Here is a 23,777-nt window from a genome sequence, read left to right on the forward strand (position 1 = left end):
TGGCAGCTACTCTCTGGTCCTGTGCAGTGTTTGAGGCATCAGATGCTCAGATACACAGCAAATGTGTTAGAAGCCTCTGCAACCACTGGGCTTGTGCCGCAACTTCGCTCTGTCCCTTAAACTGCATGTTGTGGAGGCAGGTCAAGAAATCATATTATATACTGTTGCTATTGTGGTCATAATTTGAGCTGGTCATAACTCTCTCTGCACATGTTACACCTGCCCACCCTGCAGTGCACATGGTTTTGTCCATTAGCTAACAAATTTGCTGCTGTGATAAGATCTAAATTATGCCCAGTGTTACAGTAAGTGGGATACACACCAACAGTATTCAATTATCTGTCTATTCTTTCAATACCAAAAGAATGGCCGTTTAATTGTATAGCAAGGGCGTAGCCCATAGGTGCAGGCAGTGCAGCTGCTATGGGGCCCAGACTTGAAAGGGGCCCACTTTCCTGTCAACGTTACATGTGTTATACAGTAAACATTTTTCACCATTAGTAGATACATTGAGGCCCTTACAAACTAGTACCTTGGGACCTACAATATATCTAGTTATGCCACTGTACCTGCTCACTGTAATGTGGTATAAAATGAACTGAAGGGCATTATAATGTTACAAAATATAAACTGGGGCACTGTAATACGGCACAACATAAAGTGCAGGCACTATAGTGTGCATACTATGAACTGGGGGCACTGTAACATAGCATAATATGAACTAAATGTAATAATGTGCATTAGGCTCAGTGTGTGGCATGATGTGTACTGGCAGCCCTGCAATGTGACATAATGTGAACTAGGGCACTACAATGTGTTAGCCGCGGCGGGTCTCGCCGGCGCCCGGCCGTTGCTTGGCAACGGGGCCGGCGCTTCATGTCTGACGCGCATCCTCCTGTTTCCCGCACAGCGCCTGGCAATGGGAGGATGCTGTGCGCAGTGAGCCGCCGGGTCCTTGGCAACGGGGATGCCAGAGGCGGACGGCATTCCCCGTTGCCATGTAATTTGTAATCCACCTGTCAGCTCTGGGTCGTGCAGCAGGGCAGCTGCACGACATCACTAACTTAGGTTCTCTGCAGCTATTGGAGGGCTCCCTGTAATATTCTCCCTCAGTGCCTGACACAGACGCAGGTGATAGCTTCTGTTGAGCTGCTTCCTGCCTTGCGTGTTCCTGTCCATAAGTCCTGTGGTATTGCCTGTTCCTGATCCAGTTATCCTGTGTCTTGGCGTCCTCTGGTCTATTTTCAGTATCCTGCCTGCCCTCCAGTTCTGTGAGCCTGTGTCTGCGGCTTTGGGGGTCCTTGTCCGTCCGCCTGTATTCACACCGGGTTCGTGAGTAGCGGCTTTGCCGCATCTGACGGCCTTGGCAGTAGCCTTTTGTTATATTTTGCTTTGGATTTTTGCAGAGGGTTCTGCGTATGCTGTCATCGCCGGCACACAACAGTATTGTGTCAGCATGTGGACAACATTTCCATTGTTGTAGTTTGTCCTGGCGGCTGTGCCACGCATTCTTCCTTTAAATTCTGTAGCACCCCTAACTGGGTATTTCCAACTTTAGTTAGAGGTTCCCCTTGATATCGCCCCGTCTCAGTTTACGCCTTGTCTCCAACTAGGACCAGGGGGCATCGGAGTTGGCCAGACTTAATCCGCCCTTCAAACGCGGCTGTCGTGGGCCCAAGCAAACAGAGTCTTGTAGGCGCAGACTGACCACGAGGGTGAGACAACGGAGTCAGGGCTCCTTAGGGGTAACTGCTGAGCTCCGTTTCCACTGCAGCATTGCATTCCTGTGCTTGGGGCTTGTCCACCCTGAGTACCGAGTACAGTGAGTGTAACACTATGGTTCAGAAAATAAACTAGGGCATTATTATGTGGCATACAATTAACAACTGCTGCGGTGAGGTATCTCTCTAGAAGCATTGGGACAATGATACTCCAAAATGTTTTTATGGCACCCATTAAGTTCAGGCTATGCCCATGTGTATAGGTGTGTATGCTGTACTGTTGCAGGAGCGTTAGCTGAGAAATGGCTTATAACGCACCTGCATTGACTGAGATTGGATGGTCAAATCTTATATGCATGTTTGATTTTAATTGGATGGTCAAATCTTATATGCATGTTTGATTTTAATTGGATGGTCAAACCATTCTCATAGAAGGCCGTACACACTGTGCTATGGGCCTAATTTAGTAAGGATTGCAAATTTTGCTAATTAGCAGAATTTGCTAATTAGCAGAATTTGCAATTCTTCTGTTCGCATGGCTGGAAGCCGCCCCTCGCAGGGGAAGGCCGCCCAGCATGCTGACCGCCTCCTCCTGATCACAATTTCAGCTTGTTAGCAGAAATTAAGGTTGCCTCCTGCTGGCGCAGCCTAACTGTGCCCGCATGTGGCCCGCCGCCATGTTTCCGATTGCGGTGGCTGCGTATGACATCATGCAGCAACCACAATTATGCCCACCATGTCCCCATCACTGCCCCCGCAATGCTCTGTCTCTTGCCTCTAAACAGAGCGTTGCCACCATGCCCCCCCGCTGTGATCGCCTCTTCTTGATTGACAGGCAGAGGCAATCACATTTTCTGCGCCCCCCACCCACAGAAAATGCGGGCACATGAGCAGGACGAGTGCATGCGCAAGACGCATGCTGCGCATGTGCCCGCATCTTTTTCATATTTTTTGTGGTTGGATCGCAATCTGCAATCCAACCTGAATTAGGCCCTATGTCTGCAGTGTGTACGGTGTTCATAGGAAGCTGAAAGAGAGTGACACTGGGAACACACAGCACGGCTGATTGTGAAAGTTTTCCACAATCAGGTGCTGATTGTGGGCGTGTGTACCCAGCTTTAGTTCTCGCACAGCGGGTGATCAGGCCTGAACTGCGCATGTTCTGCAGTGCGCATGTACATGCCAGAGATACGAACGGCATCTGATTGACAGAGGCGTTTGCTGGGCGTGAGGGGGTGGGTCAGCGGCTTTTGCTGACATTTTTGGGGCACGGTCCGTGCAATGCAGGTGTGCCTGGACCGTGCGGGGGGTGGGCTGTGGTGGCTGCGCAGGTAGGGACTTACTTACTGGGTGTGCTAGCATCGCTGCTATGGGATGCTATCGCACCCGTGCGGCAGGTGGAGGGCCAGACATGCGGGTGGACTAGCCCTGTGCTGGGCGTCCCCCCACATGTCAGGGTGGCTGATCGTAGCTGCATGGCTACGATCTGATCTGAATTAGGCCCATAGTTTGCTGCAGTAAGTTACTTGCTTTTTGCTTTACTTATAAACCAGAATCAGGCCCACTATGCATTGATACAGCCTTGTAATGTATTCAGATATCACAATGCAAGTTGGGACAAATTTATCACATCACACTCACATCTAATATGCGGACTGGGATAAATAGGACCCCAAGGCTTGATACATTTCATCCCTTTGTATTTGATAACAAAAGAGAGTTAGGAGCTCTAAAACGAACAATATAAACATTGGTCTATCAATAAATGAAGCTTGGGGTTATCACTTGTATAACGTGGAAATCTCATCTATGACTTTTATATCACCTGCAGGAACCGACTGGTGTGTGTATAAACGAGTTGCTGAATATAGATCCGAAATTTAAGATTCTGAAAGTGGATTTAATTTCTCCTGGAGGTGCAAACCCTGGATATTACCAAGTCATATATGAGAATGACAAAGATTTGGACTACGCGTATCTCACAGTTGATTGTTACGGTACGTCTTAATCACATGACTCATGCAACCGATGTAATGTATGGGGTTATGATTTGGGCATTAAAGCTTTAGCACAGGAGATATCAACTGCACTCAGCACTACTGTAAATAAATCACAGGGGTCATCTCTATGGGAATGGCGATTTAGGCTTTAACAAGCAGGAAAAAGCTCAGCTTTGTACAGTTTGTCTCTGTTAGCTAATGCACTTATTTTCCACTGCCTCATGATTTCCTTTATCATATAAGATTCCTTCAGCAAGACCGAAAAGGAATATCAACTTGATGGAAATATTTATCTATTAAGAAACAGCAGATGTGCTCATTTTCCTGTCTCCCCTTGGGCTTAATGTATATAGGGATATTACCATGGTGATGCCATCTCATACTCATCCCATGAAAGGTAGCGCTCTGAAACTTTTAATGAGTTCAACTTTTGGGAAAGGGTATGGGTATAGCTCATACTCAAGATGAGGGGCCCGGACTACTCTGAACATCAGGGATCCAAGTCCACCCGAGTCGCAGCTCGGGTGTGCCTGCCAGACTCAGATCCCATGTCGAGGCTGAACGTCATCCTCCCAGCGTTGGATTCTCACAGTACTTGGATTCTATTTAAGGCGCACAGCTGGGACTCAATGCTATTTCACACTAATAAATGCTGCTGTATGCTGCGCCGTACTCTGCTGTATTGGCTGTGCTGTGTCCTGACGTATAAGTGGTTGTGCTCTATAGTGACTGTGTATAGGGGACATACTGCACACTGCTGTATGCTGCGCTGTACTCTGCTTTATTGGCTGTGCTGTGTCTAGACTCACAAGTGGCTGTGCTTTATAGTGACTGTGTATAGGTGGCATACTGCATGCTGCAGAATACTGCACTATACTCTGCTGTATTGGCTGTGCTGTCACAGATGCACAAGTGGCTGTGCTCTATAGTGACTGTGAATAGGGGGCACACTGCACGCTGCTGAATGCTGCACTATACTCTGCTGTATTGGCTGTGCTGTGTCCAGACTTAAAAGTAGCTGTGCTCTATAGTGACTGTGTATAGGGGGCACACTGCATGCTGCTGAATGCTGCACTATACTCTACTATATTGTCTGTTCTGTGTCTAGACTCAAAAGTGGCGTTGCTCTATAATGACCAGTGGTGGATTTTACCTATAGGCTGCAGAACTGTAGTCCCCCAGGTAAAATCCGCCACCTTACCTCAGAGTCAGTGAGCCAGATGCAGGCCATGATACTTCACTGGATTCACTGTGACTTGCAGTGACTTCCTATTGGAAGAATTACCTGCCAGCCAGAGACACTACAGGCATTCCCATTGGGAGGTGTCTCCTCCCTCTGGGACTGCCAGTCCGGGCTGCAAATAGCAGAGAGCTGGGTTCCAGTAGGAAGCCACTCTCTACCTTTCGGGCAGCCCTAACCGGCTCCTATAAACTACATTATACAGATGCTGGGATCTGGCCAGCTGCGGGGACAAGAGAACAGAGACCCAGCAGCAGAGACAAGGGAGAAGGGACCCAGCAGCAAAGCCAGTGGAAGCCCCCCTCCTCCACTGAGGTAGGAGCTACCACTGATAATGACTGTGTATAGGGGACAACTGCTGAATGCTGCGCTATACTCTGCTGTATTATCTGTGCTGTGTTCAGACTCACAAGTGGTTGTGCTCTATAGTGACTGTGTATGGGGGCATGCTGCTGTACTCTGCTGTATATTGTACCATTTGGTGCGCTTTACCCTAGTGGGCTTTGTTCACGTATATCTATGAGCCATGTGATCCAACTAGTTTGAACTGAGCTGCAAGTTAAAAAACAGAAAAATAAATAAAAAGAAAAAATTATATTTCTTGTACTGTTTGGTGCACTTTACCCTAGTGCACTTTGTTCACATGCATCTTTAATTCCTGTGATCCACACAGTTTGAGCCAAGCTGAAAGTTAAAAACCAGAAAAAATTAGAGACATGCAGGCTCTGATTTACTCGGTTCTTAGCGCCAAAATGAATTTATCCAGATTTTTCTTCTTGGCTATCCAAAACACGAGACTGAGAGCCAATCAGATGCCATTTTGAGATCTGGGTTAAACCGGGTAAATGCAAACCTGCGCATCTCTATAAAAATATATATATATTTCTATTCTCTGTAATGTTTGGTGCGCTTTGCCCTGGTACGCTTTGTTCATGTGCATCTCTATGCCCTGTAATCTACGCAATTTGAACCGAGCTGAAAGTTAACAAATACAAAAATAAATAAGGGCATAGATCTGATCACAGCAGAAAATTTGTTAGCAGTTGGGCAAAACCATGGGCCTAATTCAGACCTGATAGCAGCAAGTTCTTTAGCAGCTGGGCAAAACCATGTGCACTGCAGGGGAGGCAGATATATTATTTGCAGAGAGAGTTAGATTTGGGTGGGTTATATTGCTTCTGTGCAGGGTAAATACTGCCTGCTTTATTTTTACACTGGCAAATTAGATTTCAGTTTGAACACACCCCACCCAAACTAACTCTCTAAGCACATGTTGTATCTGCCCACCCTGCAGTGGACATGGGGGAGGTCATTCCGAGTTGATCGTAGCTGTGCTAAATTTAGCACAGCTATAATCATCTTCACTGACATGCGGGGGACGCCCAGCACAGGGCTAATCCACCCCGCATGTCAGTCCAGCACCCCGCACAAATACAAAAGCATCGCTCAGCGGCAATGCTTTTGTATTTGTGGAGTAACTCCCGGCCAGCGCAGCTTCTGCCGCTGTCCAGGAGTTTATCATCGCTGCCACTGGCCGCAGTGGCTGCGTGAGACGTCATGCAGTCGCCATGGCCTGCCCCCCCCCACAATGGTCCAGCCACGCCTGCGTTGGCCGGATCATGCCCCATAAATTCCAGCTTAACGCCGTCGATCAGCCCCCTCCTGCCCTGCGACCACCTCTGCCTGTCAATCAGGCAGAGGTGATCGCCGGCGCGTGTGCAATTCTGACCCGATCGCTGCACTGCGATAAACTGCGGCGAGCGATCGGGTTGGAATGACCCCCATGGTTTTGCCCATCTGCTAACAAATTTGCTGCTACGATCAGGTCTCGATTAGGTCCCATGTGCACTGCAAGGAGGACAGATATAACGTGCAGAGATAGTTAGATTTGGATGGGGTGTGTTCAATATGAAATCTAAATTGCAGTGAGAAAATAAAGCAGCCAGCATTTACCCTGCACAGAAACAAAATAACCCACCCAAATCTAAATATCTCCGCAAATGTTATATCTGCCTCCCCTGCAGTGCAAATTGTTTTGCCCAACTGCTAACAAATTTGCTGCTGATATCAGATCTGAATTACCCCATATATTTCTATTGTTTGTACTGTTTGGTGCACTTTACCTTAGAGTGCTTTGTTCATGTTCATTTATAAGCACTGTGACTCCATGTAGTTTGTACCGAGTTGCAATTTATAAAGCACAAAAGAAAAAAAAATAGATCTTTGTACTATTCTGTGTACTTTATCCCAGTACACTGAGGCAATCTTTCATGGATGTGCTATAAACTGCCATGTGTTTTTGCTGCTGCTCTGTAGTAACCAGCCAGACTTTTGCAGCCTTTGGCCAGTATTGGTGAAAACAATATTGTGAGCTGTGAGGTTGTCAAAATTGACTGAAAATTAATGTTTTTGAGGTTAATGATACTGTAGCGCAGTGATTTCCAAACTTTTTTGAATCACAGCACCCTAGAATATCAGAATTTTTTTTACGGCACCCCTAAGCCAAAAATTTCTTATTGAGAAATTTAGAAAGAAATATTACATTAAGTAGATCACGTTTATATGTCATCCTTAGGGTCAGTTGTGTGGTGAGGGACAAAATTTGCTTCTGTTTGGCCACATATTTTATGACTGGCAGCCACCAGCACTGGTTTTGCCTATTGACCATGAATAATTTGAATTGGTCCTGGACCACCAACCCAGGGCACCCCTGCAAGTGTCCCGAGGCACCCCAGGGAGCCACGGCACACAGTTTGGGAACCTCTGCTGTAGGGACATAAAAAGATCCAAATTATGTGTTTACCTTTTTTTGCAAATTTTTGAAAACCAATACAAATCCAAATCCAAAACCAGTCACATCGGTTTGGAAAATCCAAGTCCAAAAACAGATGATGATTCAGTGCCAAATCCAAATCCAGAAAAATGGTCTAACGCACATCTCTATTTCATACAGTACTTTTGGAGTCTCTTCTCCGGGAGAAGCCCAGAGAGGAGAAACAGGTGGTAACTTGCACCAAAGAACTCTGGCAACAGTATGAATGAAAAAAAAGTCTGTCTGGTCAGTTATAAATTGGGGGAGTCAACTGTTATTATTTTCTATCTTTTATTTATAAGTCACCACAAAGTGCATGCAGCACCAAACCAGTTACCAGAGCAGAAAAACAACAAACAATGGCTAATAATAGCATAATCACAAACATTACTAATAGGGATGAGCAGGTTAGGTTCCCTGAGAACCAAACCCTACCGAAGATCACATCCTGATCCGAGTCTGGCTCAGGTTTTCCCACCAGACTCCTAAACCAGAACGAGGCAAAACGTCATCATCCCGCTGTCGGATTCTCGCGGGTTTTGCATTCCATATAAGGAGCCGCAAGTTGCTGCCACTTCCACTCCAGTCCTGTCCTAGATGGGCCAGGTGTTTGTGCCGCTCACTTGTGTCACTTAGCAAAGTCATTCAGCTACCTCGGTGCAACCTTTTGGCCGAAAAACAATATTGTGAGGTGTGAGGTGTTCAGAATATACTGGAAATGAGTGGAAATAAATTCTATTAAGGTTTATAATACCGTTATTTTAGCTGTTTTTGTGTTTTTTTCAAGAATCATCCAGATCCAAAACCTAAACCCTAAAGGGTGGTTTTGGAAAAACCAATCCAGATCCAAAATACGAACGGAAATCCAGATCCAAAACCAAAACACAAAACACAAAAAGTGCCCGTAGCAAATCTCTAATTACTAGAACACCACAGACTGGGTAGGACCAAATCCATTCTGTACTCAATCATCCTAACGATGCATGAACAAATGGTGTCAGATGCAGACATTTTCCTGTGGCTGTGATTTAATAATCCGACTGTTTGTACCTGGCCAAACACATGCCAAGGAGCTGTCATTTTACCAAATTTTTCATAATTGTACTGCATCTCTTCCAGGTAAATACTTTAATAAAAAAGCGTGTAAGTTGCTTATTACCAATTTGCTGTCTGCATATATTTTCCTTTTGCCAAATCTTCTTTTGCTCTTCTCTTGTACAATTCTTTTTTTTTTGTGTGTCAAATATCTTTTTTTTTTTTTTTTTTGCAAATATATTTTATTGGTTTTCCAATAGAAATAGAGATCATCAATTACAGTACTGAGCAGGAATGTACAAGTACAAATAAGACAGTGGCTTGCATAGACAATGACATTTTCAGCAAAAACAATCGTACCACATTAGCTGGAAGATTAGAGGGAGATATGTAGACAATAAATTCCATAGACTTATTGGCAGACATAATATAGATTAATATGAGAGTCTAACACTAATCTTCATGTTACGGTACAGTAGGAATAGAAAACCCAAATAAGAGGGGGGAAAGACAAACAAAACAGAACACTACAAATAACATCCAAGGGAAGAAGGGAAGGGAGCGGAAGGGGGGGGGGGGGGGGTGCGAAAAAAACATCATCGGAAATCAGGGGTTCATAACCCTGTCATATATAATATTTAAAATAGTTATATAGCTGTGACACAATTAAGAATCGGCAGAGAGATTCCTGAGCAAGTTCCAGGTAGTATTTTCGAACAATTTGAGAATATGATTTTGTGTCTGTATTTCCAAAGTATTAATAAAAAATTCCCATTTACGGTAAAATTTCTCTACACCCACATCAATGTCAGGAATAGTAGCCCTTCGCTCATAGTACAGTATTTGCAACAATTTTTGTTTGACCTCTGATAGTGAGGGAGAAGAGGAATGAATCCAGTGAATGAGAATAATCTTTTTGGCAATCGTGGTATCTAAAGACAATAATTGGAGTTTAAGTTTCCTATTGAGACCTAAGTCCCAAGCTTTGAAATTCCCACAGAGACATGCCAAATGGTCAGGGCGTACATGAGTAGAAAACATAGCATTTATAAACTGAATCACTTTATTCCAAAACTGCTTAATTTTGCCACAGTCCCAAATACAATGAATAAATGTTGCATGTGACATTTTGCATTTAATGTATGCACCAGATTCGAGGGGCGTCATATACCTTCGTTGTGCAGGAGCTATGTATGCTCTGTGTAACATTCTAATGTGAACTTCCTGCAAATAGGAATATTGTAGGAATCTAAGCATGTTATCATATGAAGATAACAGGTCTGGTAAAAGTGTGATACTGGGCACATCTAGAGACCATTTCTTCAGGGTGGGTTCCCAGTGAGCCGAGGCTGAAAAGGAGGCCAGTGAGGTATATAGTAAACTGATTTTATAAGGCACAGAGGAAATGAGCTTAAGCAAGGAAAGGAGCGTGTTTGTTCTATTGTCAGTAGACGGTGGGATACATAGGGATTGAATATAGTGACGTGCTTGAAGAAACATATAGAAGTGTTGTGCAGGAATGGAATATCGTGACTGAAGATCAGCAAATGAATATAGGTGGCCACCAGGGTCAAATACCTTTGCTATTGAGGCTAAACCTTTTTCCTTCCATTGAAGAAAACCTACATTAGATAGTGAAGGGGGAAAAGCTGGATTTCCCCATAATGCCACATACGGGGAATAGCTGGAATTACCATGAAATTTTCTATTTATATTAATCCAGGTCCGATAAGTATCTATGAATAAAGGATTGTCTTTAATAAATGGAGGAATATCCACTAATCTGGAGTGTAACAGTGCATTAGGGGAGTAAGGGGCAAATAGAGCAGAGTCCAGTTGATTAAGAGTTAGTCTCGAGCAACCAGTCACTGATATATCGAAAAAATATTGCATATGAATATAGGGCTAGATCAGGAAAACCGAGACCTCCCTCCTTACGGGGTAATCTTAATTTAGCGAACACAATTCTTGGACGTTTCCCTTGCCATAGGAATCGTGAGAAGAGGGTATTCAAATTTTTGATATCTTTTGCGAGGAGTCTAAACGGGAGCATTTGCATTACATAGAAGATTTTAGGAAACAATATACTCTTTATAGCTGCTATTCTGCCCAAGAGGGAAATAGGTAGGGATAGCCAATTGTCTAGGTATGATTTTAGCTTGGCGATGATGGGGGTAAAGTTAAGGTCATAAATGTCCGATAGTGAAGTCGATATGAATACCTAAGTATTTAATAGAAAACTGGGCAATGTGGAAAGCTTGAAGAATGGGTAGTGTTTGAAAATAAGGGGTGAGCCACTAATGGGGAGGATCGCTGATTTGTCCAAATTGACTTTGTAACCAGAGACAGAACCAAAAGAGGAGATGAGGCTTAGGACAGCTGGAAGCGAGGATGCCGGGTTGGAAAGAAAAAGCACCATATCGTCTGCATATAGGGAAACTTTGAGTAATTTGGAACGAATGGTAATACCTTCAATCGTAATAAGTCGTATAGCTATCGCCAGGGGTTCTATGGCGATGGCAAAAAGAAGGGGGGATAGTGGGCAGCCTTGGCATGTCCCACGTGAAATGGCGAAAGCAGACAATATGGAACCGTTACAGGAAAGTTGTGAGGAGGAGGAATGGTATAGTGTTTGTAATATTGAAATAAAAGCTGAGGGGAAACCAAACCGGCGTAAAGCAGTGAAAAGGTATTTCCAACTAACTAAGTCAAACGCTTTTTCTGTGTCAAAAGAAATTATCAGACTAGGAGGGGTGGAAGGGTTAACGTGGTAAATAGCTGCCAAAATTTTTCAAACATTAACTACAGAATGTCTACCTAATATGAAACCGGTCTGATCCGGGTGAATAATTTGGGGTAAATATAGTTTCAATCTGTCAGCCAGAATTTTTGTAAATATCTTATAATCAAAGTTTAATAAAGAAATAGGTCTATAGGATCCAGGTAGAGATAAATCTTTGCCCTGCTTGGGGAGTAACTTAATGATCGCTGAATTAAAGTAGAGTGGAACCGATTTGGAAGAAATAATCCCATTGTAAAAGGCAACCAAGCTTTCCCCAAACCTAGGCAACAGGATTTTGTAAAATTCCGCTGATAGACCATCTGGGCCTGGGGCTTTCAAGGGTTTTGATTGCTGAATAACCCTAGTGACTTCCTCTATGGAGACAGGGGCTTCCAGTAGATGAGAGCAGTCATCCGGAAATTGGGGAAGGGGTGGAAACATCCAAGAATTGGGGGGAACCTCACCAGTGGAAGGGGGATCAATATCTTGAGGATCAGAGTATATGGATTCATAAAAATCTTTCATAGTATCAGTGATCTGGTCGCTCGAGTTTGCCACAGAACCGTTGTCTCGACGTAACGGGTGGACCACCATAGGTGGTTGTGAGCCTTTGAGGAGATTGGAAAGGAGACGTCCGGTCTTGTTTCCAAATCTATGAAATTTATAATTAGTGGAAAAAAGGGAGCGATCGCTTTTGATTTTAAAATATTCATCAAAATGAATTTTTGCAGTGCAGTACACCGACTTATTGGAAGGGGTAGGGGCCGACTTAAAGGACTGATAAGATTCTGTCAATTTAGACTGTAAATCAAGATACATGGCGGTTAAGCGTTTATTCTCAGCCGCCAGGTATGAGATTATGACACCGCGGAGGACCGCTTTGCCCGTCTGCCAAAACAAAAGTGGGTCTGAAGCTTCGCAATCAGTATTAGCATGTTTAAAGTCAATCCAAGCGGACTCTAATTTTTGTCGAAAAGAAATGGACTGGGACAAATAGTTAGGGAATTTCCATAATCTATAAGGGCCCTTATCTACTGTAGTTTGAAGCGACAACCATACTAACGCATGGTCAGATAACCCTATGGGTTCAATAACAACATCCTGCACTTTGGGGAATAAGGAGGAAGATAATAAAATTAAATCTATGCGGGAAAGGGTCTGGTGAGCAGCAGAGAGGCAGGTGAATTCTTTTTCTGTTGGGTTCATAGCTCGCCAAGCATCAATCAAGCTGAGTTGCTTGGAAAGCGCTGGTATACCCAATTTAGGGAGCGAGATGGGAGTCTTTGAGGTGGAGGATCTGTCAAGAATAAGATTAAAATCCCCTAATAAAATCAGAGATTTTGAGCTATGTGGTAATAATTTGGCCAGTAAGGTATTGAAAAAGGATCTTTTATAAACATTTGGGGCATAGATCGTGCAGAGGGTATATGGGGAATTGTTGATTACAATATCAGTAATCAGGTACCGCCCTTCCGGGTCAATAATTGAATTAGAAATAGAGACGGATATGGATTTTTTGGCCAATATAGCTATGCCTCGGGATTTAGAGTTATAAGGTGCAGCAGCTAACAATTTCCAACCTAGTGTTTGCAATTTCAGGGATTCAGTGTGAGTCAAATGTGTTTCTTGGATACATGTGATATCTACCTTCAGTTTGGAAATGTAGGTAATAATCTTGCGTCTTTTAGCCGGGGAGTTAATTCCTCCGACATTCCACGTGCCTAAGCGTATAGACATTTAAGTGATGGGTGAGTAATGCAGGAACCGGTTACGAACATCCCCGCTGAACCTGTCAAAAGAACAAAAAATGGGAGAGGGGGTGGGAGAGGAGACAAAAGGGAAGAGACAAACACAAACTTGGGAAAACATGGAATGAGCACAAACATAACTCTGGAACGTCAAAACCAGTGCCATTGGAATTATGGCAAATGTTTGACGAATCTAATAGCAAAACACAATGGGCAAGATAAGCCTCTGAGAACGGAATCAATGTGAAAAATGATTAACTCGGCCTCAAACTCAGACAAAAAAAACATAGTAACAGTAGTATACTTGTAGTACCAGAAAATAAGGCATACTAGCATAGCAATTCGTAGTGACCTTTTAAAGAAGGGGTGTATTTTTCAGTGGAAAAAACAACGTATTAGAACAAAACAGTGTCCGTACGAACTGAGAGAAGGTCAGCGATTAACCGGAGGGGTATCTGCAATATCGCCTTGGGGTGTAGAACGGCTCTCTTCTGCCAAGAAAGCCTCAGCATCAGCGAGAGTGTTGAAGTCTTTGTAAGAGGAACCATCAAACAGTCTGAGCTTGGCTGGGTAGATCAGGGCAAATTTACGTTGGTCTGACACTAAGCGGGAGCATATTGGAGAAAAGGCCTTACGGGCTTGAGACAATTCCACTGAGAAATCTTGAAAAAGGTATAACTTTGATGATTCCCATGGAATAAATTTCTTGTTGCGGGACGCTGACCAGAGCAACTGCTTATGTAAGTAATTGAGACATCGAAACAGGACAACTCGAGGACGGGTAGACGTAGCAGCGGAATGTTGACCCACTCTGTGAACACGTTCAATGATGAGATCGCGACATTCAAATTCGATTCCTAAAAGGGTTGGGAGAGTGTTGCGAACAAAATGAGCTAGAGCTGGGCCCTTGACTGTTTCCGGGAGCCCCACTAGTCGAATAATATTTCTCCTAGACCGATTTTCAAGGTCATCTACCTTGTTCCAAAGATAATAGGTGTCCTTTTCCAATTTGGGAACCACTTGTGTGAGATGCGAGACGTCTTGAAACAGAGTACCGACCCTATGTTCCGTTTCAGCAACCCGGTGGGTGAGGTGTTGCAGTTGGGAGGTTATATCTGAAACTGCTTGTGAGAGTAGTGGTTCCATGGTCGCCTTAATAGCATCTACCATATCATTATATGTAACATAAGAGTCCTGAGGGGCTACCGATTTTTTGGCGGCAGGAGATAAGGCAACAATAGCAGAATCTGAAGACATGTTTGGGTCTGCCCTTCTCTTTTCCTGGCGTGGTTGAAGAGGTTGTGCTGAGGCAGGAGGCGTAAGGTATTTTTCCATATAAGCGGCAGCTAGGGTAATATTATATTAAGATAAAACCCTGACAGGTAGTAACCGTGACAAGTGGAAATGTCTCTACTGAAGTAAGTAAGATGAGGCCGGTGAGAGAGGCTATCAGCTCATTGCGTAGATAAAATCACATTGCAGAGTACTTGAGTAGACATTCCTGTGAGAGGGCCTTCAGAAGTATATGTAGGTATACGAACAATGCAAAAGGACACAGTAATAGCCTGACCAGCAGCGCTGCTGAGGTCTTCATCCAGAACAGAAAGCTTCTGAGGTAAATTGTGGGTAATGTAATAAATATGGTAATGCAAATCACAGGAACCTGGGGGGGTTAATGTGAAAGGTGACAAGCTTCACATGTAGCTGCAGACCGGGAGTTTTAGGGAATAGCAGAGGGTGCACCCATGTATTACACTGAGGGATAACTTTTGACCTCCAATAACATGTAGAAATAAGCCCCAGTAATGTAGGTAGCAAAACAAGAGGTTAGGGAGAGGATACACCAGGAATAAATAATAAATAAAGGTAACAGTCCAGCAAAGTGTTCTCAGACTATGCTGCAATGCAATGTGCTGGGGAGAAAATGGCCGCCGCAGTTCTGCACAGCCTTAGTACAGCAGAACTTGTTTTGTCTCTTACCTCCTGTGTTGTGCCAGCAGGGTGGTTTCAAGGCTTCTGGCTATGTAGATCGTCAGGCCAGGAGAGAGGGGAGGCAGTGTATGAGTAAAGCTCTAAGCAGAGCTGGCGCCCGCGGCTCCGTTCTCCCGCGATTCCCTTCGTGGAGCTAAGCCGGCGGGTCGGAGCGGGTACTTGAGTCCCCGGCTTTTCCGGCGGGGAAGGCCGCAATCCGGAGAGACCCTTAATAGCGTCTCCCGGCGTCGCAGCTCACCCCGCACTGAATCGCCGGAGGTAGCAGGTGATGAGGATGCCTGGTAGAGGGTGCTTTCAGAGGGGAAAGTGGGTAAAGGTAGCTATAAGAAGGGTAGCTCGTGTGTCAAATATCTTTATTGGAATTCCAAAGAAGTAGAAATAGTACTGATCAGAGAAAAGAAATACCGTAGCCGTAGAAATAATTTGGTCTCAAAGCATGTCATCATACATTACAGACATCATCAAATCAGTGATGAAAATGTACATTTATCATTATATAATTAATAAAATCTGAAAGTAAATATACAGTATTACAGTATTTCAAATGTATAAATTTTAAAACACTGAGATTAAATAAGTATCATGTCAAGTAAATACATAAATAAGGCATAAGCCAAACCCATATAGATGAGTTCAATCGGCCTACCTGCCTGTTGCTCAACAATCTATCTCCATATACCCCGAAACACCATTCCATACGGCTCGTAACAAAACGTGGAAAACACTTTTTCTAAGTTTTTCAGAGGAAGAAAAAAGGGGTGGGAGGGTGCAGAAAGAGAATTAAAGGTAGGAAGAAGGTATCTCTCTACCCAATCCCACAGCAGGCTAAGGACTCCTTTAACCTATATAAGTCACACGGTCTGCTAAAACATCTGCCTCAAATACCAATATACTGAAAATGCAAGAAAACGACAGCTCACTGTAAACCATTATGTGTAGTAGACACTGTTTTTTTACACAGTAATTTCATTAATCTCACAAAACTGTGATTTCAATTTTACTGATTTAGAAGCAATGTACGAGCCCCATCTGGCCAAGCAGGAGTGTGAATGTTTCTGGATATCAGTCAATATACCATACTTTTCAAATGACATGTATCGTATCAAAAGACCTTCAACATCTCTTATTGTCGGAATATGCCAGTCTACCCAGAAGTTCAGAATCGCTTTTTTAGCTACTGTGGCCAATATAGTTAGAATAGGGATCAGGCGTTTGTCAGCTATTTGCAACTGCCATACTGTACATCAAAATTTGCGAAAAGCACAGCTATAGGGTGTAAGGAAACTTGAAGTGAGAAAGATACATTTATAAAATTAATATTCTTAAGACAACATTTTTTTTGTGTGTCCACAGGAACAAAATATGTGAAGAATCGTTGCTGAAGAAGAACCACATTTTGGACAAGACCCCAATTCTTCCGCTACAAAATGGCATCTTTGGCTTTGGGAAATATATACTCTATAGAGCACTTTAACATGTCTTTCTTGTAAAATAGATGTTTTCAATATACAAAATGTCTCAAAATGTTGAAATAAAATATCACCCCGAAGTATGAAAAGTATATCTTTACTCCAGGCCTCTGTAGATTGTTTCCATATATTATAATTATAGATGTGCAGCGGGAACTTTTGGGGTTTTGGGTTTTGGTTTTGGTTCTAGATACCCTCTCGTGTTTTGGATCTGGATTGGTTTTGGCAAAAAAAAAATTCATTGGTTTTGCCAAAACCAATCCTTTCGAGTTTTGGTTTTGGGTCCGGTTGAGTTTTGAAAAAAATATAAAAATAGCTAAAATCACAGAATTTTGGGGTAATTTTGATCCTACGGTATTAGTAACCTCAAAAACATTAATTTCCACTCATTTTCAGTCTACTCTAAACACTTCACACCTCACAATATTGTTTTTAGGCCAAAAGGTTGCACCAAGGTTGCTGTATGGCTAAGCTAAGCGTCACAAGTGGGTGAGACAAACACCTGGCCCATCTAGGAGTGGCACTGCAGTGGCAGACAGGCTGGCACTTTAAAAAACTAGGCCCCAAAGAGCACATAAAGCAAAAAAAAAAAAAAAAAAGAGGTGCAAGATGGAATTGTCCTTGGGCCCTGCCACCCACCCTTATGTTGTATAAACAGGACATGTACACTTTAACAAACCAATCATTTTAGCAACAGGGTCTGCCACACGACTGTGTGGCTGAAATTACTGGTTTGTTTGGGCCCCCACCAAAAAAAGAAGCAATCAATCTCTCCTTGCACAAACTGCCTCTACAGTGGCAAGATGTTTTCCTCCTCCCCAGATCTCCCCCCATTCAGTGTTTACATCCTTATCCTCAAAGAGAAATAATATTAAAACAAACAAAACCAAATAATTTAGGTGTCAGTGGACTGCTTACGCTATTACCCAAAGTTTCTGAACTTGACAATAACTTATGATGAATGCACTGCAGGTGATGTACAGTATAAGGGAGGATGTTCCTAGGTGATTAACGTCCTTCCTTACCCCTACTTATTATGGATTGACAAAGCAAAACAGATGGCTCGAAACCTGTTGTCCGGATTTGTAGAGAAATAATTCCACACTGAAGAGTTGGCTTTTTTGGTATTTTGCCCAGGCATGACAATGGACTTTTTCATCCCATGGCCAACAACTGTCTCCACTGGTGCCTTATTCAAACAAACCACATCACAATCAGACTCCTCATTGTCAACTTCCTCCGCAGCGCCAGCTACACCCATCCTCCTCATCCTGGTGTACTTCTACAATGAAATCCTCAATCTCAATATCAGCAACTGGACTGGCGGTGCTCCTCCCAGCACTTGCAGGGCACGTACAAATGGAGGTAGGAGCCTCCTCTTCCCATACAGTGTTGTGAAGGTCAGGCCTAGTCCTCGCAACCACAGACAGTGCCAGCAACCCTGTATTTTCACAACCATACAAGACAGGGCCAGTGTACATTGATTTTCACTGCACCACTGATTTTTATAGCATGCAGGGCCAGTGTAATGTTACTTGAACAGCAGCACCCCTATATTTTACAGCAGACAGCTGTGTGCTTTTAATTTTAACAGTATTGTCTATAATATATAGAAAGTAAGAGAGAGCGCATATATGTTTAAAAAAAAACACAGTTTATTGTTGCACTTAAAAACAGTAGTTGCAATCTAGTAACACTAATACATTGTAATAAAACAGAACAGCTTTCATGAGTGGCCACTGAATGATACAATATGTATCCAAGGCGATTGCATATAATAAGGAACAATAATAGTCCCAACCTGAACGTAATTGATGTGTGCAGGTATCTCAACGAGAGAGGAGGGATTTGAAGTTATTGAAAGTCCACTCAGGTGTCCATTGTAAATGACTTTATGGTGGATAAAAGCCAATACTAAGCCCTTTGATTCATCTCAAGAATTTAAGCAGACTGTGCTGGTATTGGTTGTGTATGTCCGCCTGGAGGTGAATTGGCATCCTCCTTATAGCCTGCGTTATGCTACTACCCCCCCACCCCCCTGCCACCTTTTGGCAGTGTAGCTCACTGCTGATAGAGTTCATTGATGCCGTGTCCCAAGGCACAGAGATGATGCGGCATAAGCGGGAGCGGCGCTACATGGAATGTCCCGGGGAGAATGGACGCGGCTAGAGGTGGTGTAGATGATCAGTGTTGCAGCTGTCTCCATAGTGTGTGTGCGGCCAGTCATGGCTCTCAATGGTGTGTCTCAAAACCCTTGACACATTTCTCCGACATAGGGGCTGTCAGTTTCCTCAAAAGGTGCTACGAATACATAGGTGTTGCAGTATTTAAGATGTTTAACACACAATGGGCATCTTCCTTTACCTTAATCACAAGATTTCAAACAGGTGTATACAGGAACAGAGTGCTTTTCATTTGTAAGAACTGCACCCCTGAATTTTTATAGCAGACAGGGCCAGTGTAATGTTTCTAAGATATCAGCACCACTGTTTTTAACAGCATACAGGAGCAGTGTGCTTTTAATTTTTAAGAACTGCACCCCTGAATTTTTATAGCAGACAGGGTCAGTGTAATGTTATTAAGACATCAGCATGCTTATAATTGACAGCATACAGGAGCAGTGTGCTTTTAGTTGGTAAGAACTGCACCCCTGAATTTTTAAAGCAGACAGGGTCAGCGTAATGTTATTAAGACATCTGCACCCCTCTATTTGACAGCATACATGAGCAGTGTGCTTTTAATTTTTAAGAACTGCACCCAAATATTTATAGCAGACAGGGCAGCGTAATGTTATTAAGACATCAGCACCCCTATATTTAACAGGATACAGGAGCAGTGTTCTTTTAATTTGTAAGAACTGCACCCCTGAATTTTTATAGCAGACAGGGCCAGTTTAATGTTTCTAAGATATCTGCACCACTGTTTTTAACAGCATACAGGAGCAGTGTGCTTTTAATTTTTAAGAACTGCACCCCTGAATTTTTATAGCAGACAGGGTCAGTGTAATGTTATCAAGACATCAGCATGCTTATAATTGATAGCATACAGGAGCAGTGTGCTTTTAGTTGGTAAGAACTGCACCCCTGAATTTTTAAAGCAGACAGGGTCAGCGTAATGTTATTAAGACATCTGCACCCCTCTATTTGACAGCATACATGAGCATTGTGCTTTTAATTTTTAAGAACTGCATCCAAATATTTATAGTAGACAGGGCAGCGTAATGTTATTAAGACATTAGAACCCCTATATTTAACAGGATACAGGAACAGAGTGCTTTTAATTTGTAAGAACTGCACCCCTGAATTTTTATAGCAGACATTGCCAGTATAATGTTATTAAGACATCAGCACACCTATATTTAACAGCATACAGGAGCAGTGTGCTTTTAATTTTTAAGAACTGCACCCAAATTTTTATAGCAGACAGGGTAATGTTATTAAGACATCAGCACCGCTATATTTTACAGTGCCCCTACCCCCTGTACAACATAGTAACAGCCAGGGCAGCAACATCCAAGTACAGCTACAGTACATAAAACACCAGTGACAGCCAGGACAGGCAGGACAGCACCCCTTACACAGCACCTGTACACCACAGTGACTGCAGCAGCACCCCTACAGAGCACACACTAACCCCACCCGACTCCACCACCTACAGAGAGACAGAGGTCTGTCTCCCTCACTCTCCAAGTCTGGTGTGAAAATGGCAGAGACCTGCGGCTGTTTATATTCGATCCAAATCCCATGAGAATCCGACAGAGGGATGAGGACGTTTTTCCTCATTCTGGTTTCCGAGTCTGGTAGGAAGGCCCGAGTCGGACTCGGAGCATGAAGTTCGGGGTGGCTTCGGTTCTCAGGCAAATGAACCCGCTCATTTCTAATTATTATGCAAGGGTTCTAAGAGTTTAAGATATATACAGTAGGTTTCGGTTTATATTTATGCAATCTAAATTTAGTAAAAATATCTTTCAGTGGATCATTCTAGTATTGGCAAGTTTAATATGGAAGAATGATAGTGTGGGAGTTGCAAGTAAAGAAAATAAAAGCTACTCTGGAGATCCAAGGTCCTCATTAAACATTCAAAAGACATCAGTCCACCCCCAGGGTCAAATACTTGGTAAATAGCTTTCAAGCCTTTGTGGTACATTTGTTGGAAAGTGGGATTATCTAATCCCAGGGAGAACAATGGATTCCCCCATATTGGGGTCCAATCTGACTATACATGGATCTCCATCTAATTGTAACTTTACCAGCCTCCACGCTTCATCTGTATTTTTTAAAAACACATTAATATAAATATGGGATGGGATAGCATGTTTAGGGGCATGTAATAAAGCACCAGGGGAGTATGGGGCAAGAATAACACATTCTAAGGCAAAATTCAAAAAATGATCCTGTTCTAGCAGCCAGTCTAATGCATATCTAAAAAGAATTGTCTTTGAATAGAGATCTAAGTAAGGGAGACCTAAACCTCCTGATTTTTTAGACATTTTCAACTTACTGTATTAAGTGCGATCCTAGGCTTCTTTGACTTTCATGTAAATATTGTACACATCCTATTGATATGTTTAATATCCTTAGCAGAAAGTTTAAGAGGAAGTAGCTGCATTAGGTAAATTAGCTTTGGAAACACATTAGTATGACCACTTCTATTCTACCTAACAGAGAAAGAGGTAGGTCATGCCATGAGTCCATCAATTTCTCCATTTGACCAATAATCGGGGAGAAATTATATCCATAGAAGTTATCTATTTTGTTAGGAAATTGAGTGCCTAAATATTTAATTTGCGATTTAATGGTTTTAATAGTATTCAAATTATCGTCTGGAGGGAATACAGGAATTGGGCCTTTCAACATAAGCAGTTCAGATTAATTTATGTTTATTTTATAGCCTGAAAATGAACTAAAATGAGATATAATCTAGAAAACAGTGGGAATGGAATAAGACAGGTTTGATAGAAACAGAATCATGTCGTCCGCAAAAAGTGACACACGAACACAGGGCCGGCAACAGATATCTTGGGGCCCAGTACAATTATATATCTGCCTTCCCCCACCCTCCCCAACCTCCCCCCTTGTACTCAGACCCACATATCCCACCCTGCTAACCTAACCCTACCCTCACAGCCTAACCCTAACCCTCCTCCGCAGCCTAACCCTCACCCTCCTTGGCATACTTAAGTTTGAGATTCCGGCAGTTGGGATGCCGGTGTCACAATTCTGACTACTGGGATCCCAACTACAATCCATGGGAAACGGTCCTTTCAGAAGCTAAAATGGTAAATAAATACAATCCAGGCACTTGAAATGATATGCTTTGCTGTAAGCTGCCACCATAAAAAGGGGGTAGTCAGACCCACAATATATAAAAACAAAGGGGTGTAGTATGGCTGACCGGCGGTCTCCTGACCACCGGTCAGCTTACCGACGCCGGGATCCCGCCAGCATACCGACGCCGGGATCCCGGCGGGGAGGGGCGAGTGCAGCAAGCCCCTTGCGGGCTTGCTGCACTTGCCACGCTGCGTGCTAGGTGGCGACCTGTGGTCGCCACGGGTTCTATACCCACTCTATGGGTGTCGTGGACACCCATGAGTGGAAAAAGTCCCTGTTGGTCGGCATGCCGACCATCGGGACAGTGACCCGGCGGGCTGGTGGAGGAGGTCATGTGACTGTCGGTCAGCTGACCGGCGGTCACATGAATACCACCCAAACAAAGAGGTGATGGATCTTAGAAATGATTTATTGACTGGATAGAACAATATTTAAAGAAGTAAAAGTTTAATATACAAAATATTGTAAAAACAACAATGGCATTAATCAATAAAATTAATCTCACATAACATAAACACCCTGGATAAGCATATTTAACATATAATTCTATTAATAGTGTTCTATTTAATGAGTCAATAAATCATTTATCATCTCCTTTCGGAAGCCTACAGTAGTTCCAAAGACCAAAACTCCTTGAGAGCCAAGAGCATACATCAATATACACAGCCGCCCACCGCTATCCAGACAAGGCTCCTAGTCTCCACAAGCTGACAGCCTGCCTGAGGCTGTTTTTTTCCTCAGTCTGTCTGCGAGCTGCACCGGCCTTGCGGTCACTATAGCCGCACTGCAGTCCTGCTTCTGCTCGGCTGCTCCTCACAGTAGAGACACAGGGGGTAATTCCAAGTTGATCGCAGCAGGGTATTTTTTTAGCAGTTGGGCAAAACCATGTGCACTGCGGGGGGGGGGGGGGGCAGATATAACATGTGCAGAGAGAGATAGATTTGGGTGCGGTGAGTTCAATCTGCAATCTAAATTGCAGTGTAAAAAAAAAAGCAGCCAGTATTTACCCTGCACAGAAACAAAATAACCCAGCCAAATCTAACTCTCTCTGCAAATGTTATATCTGCCCCCCCCCCCCTGCAGTGCACATGGTTTTGCCCAACTGCTAAAAAATATCCTGCTGCGATCAACTTGGAATTACCCCCACAGTGCGGACGGGGAGAAGAGAAGTGGAGGATGCAGTGGTGTCGTGCATAGCCGTGCGCAACGTCTCTGCACATGGGGACTTTGGGAGTTCCAGACAGCTGACCTGGGGGGACTTTGAGCAAAACACAGCGGGTGACCGGCGCAACACCACAATATCAATACTTATACTTACAATTGCAAGCTTAAATCCATGCTGCAGCTGCCGCACTGCTGCAGGTGGACCTTGGGGCCCCTCACAATTATGAGGCCTGGGACAGATGTCCCCTTTGACCCCCCCCCCCTGTTGCCGGGCCTGCACGAACATCCTTCTTCCCAACCTGACTCCCTTGGTATAGAGGGGATTGTCTTAAGGCAATGCCTAGCGGTTTCAGTACCAAATCAAACAGAAGGTCTTTATAGTAACTCTGCATCGCAAATTCTTTGGGATATGCAGTATAGGAAAATTATCTGAAACTAAACCATTGCAAAGAATTTGCGATGCAGAGTTACTATAAAGAGTTTT

Source organism: Pseudophryne corroboree, chromosome 3 (assembly GCF_028390025.1).
Source record: "Pseudophryne corroboree isolate aPseCor3 chromosome 3, aPseCor3.hap2, whole genome shotgun sequence".
In the NCBI taxonomy this organism is placed as follows: Eukaryota; Metazoa; Chordata; class Amphibia; order Anura; family Myobatrachidae; genus Pseudophryne; species Pseudophryne corroboree.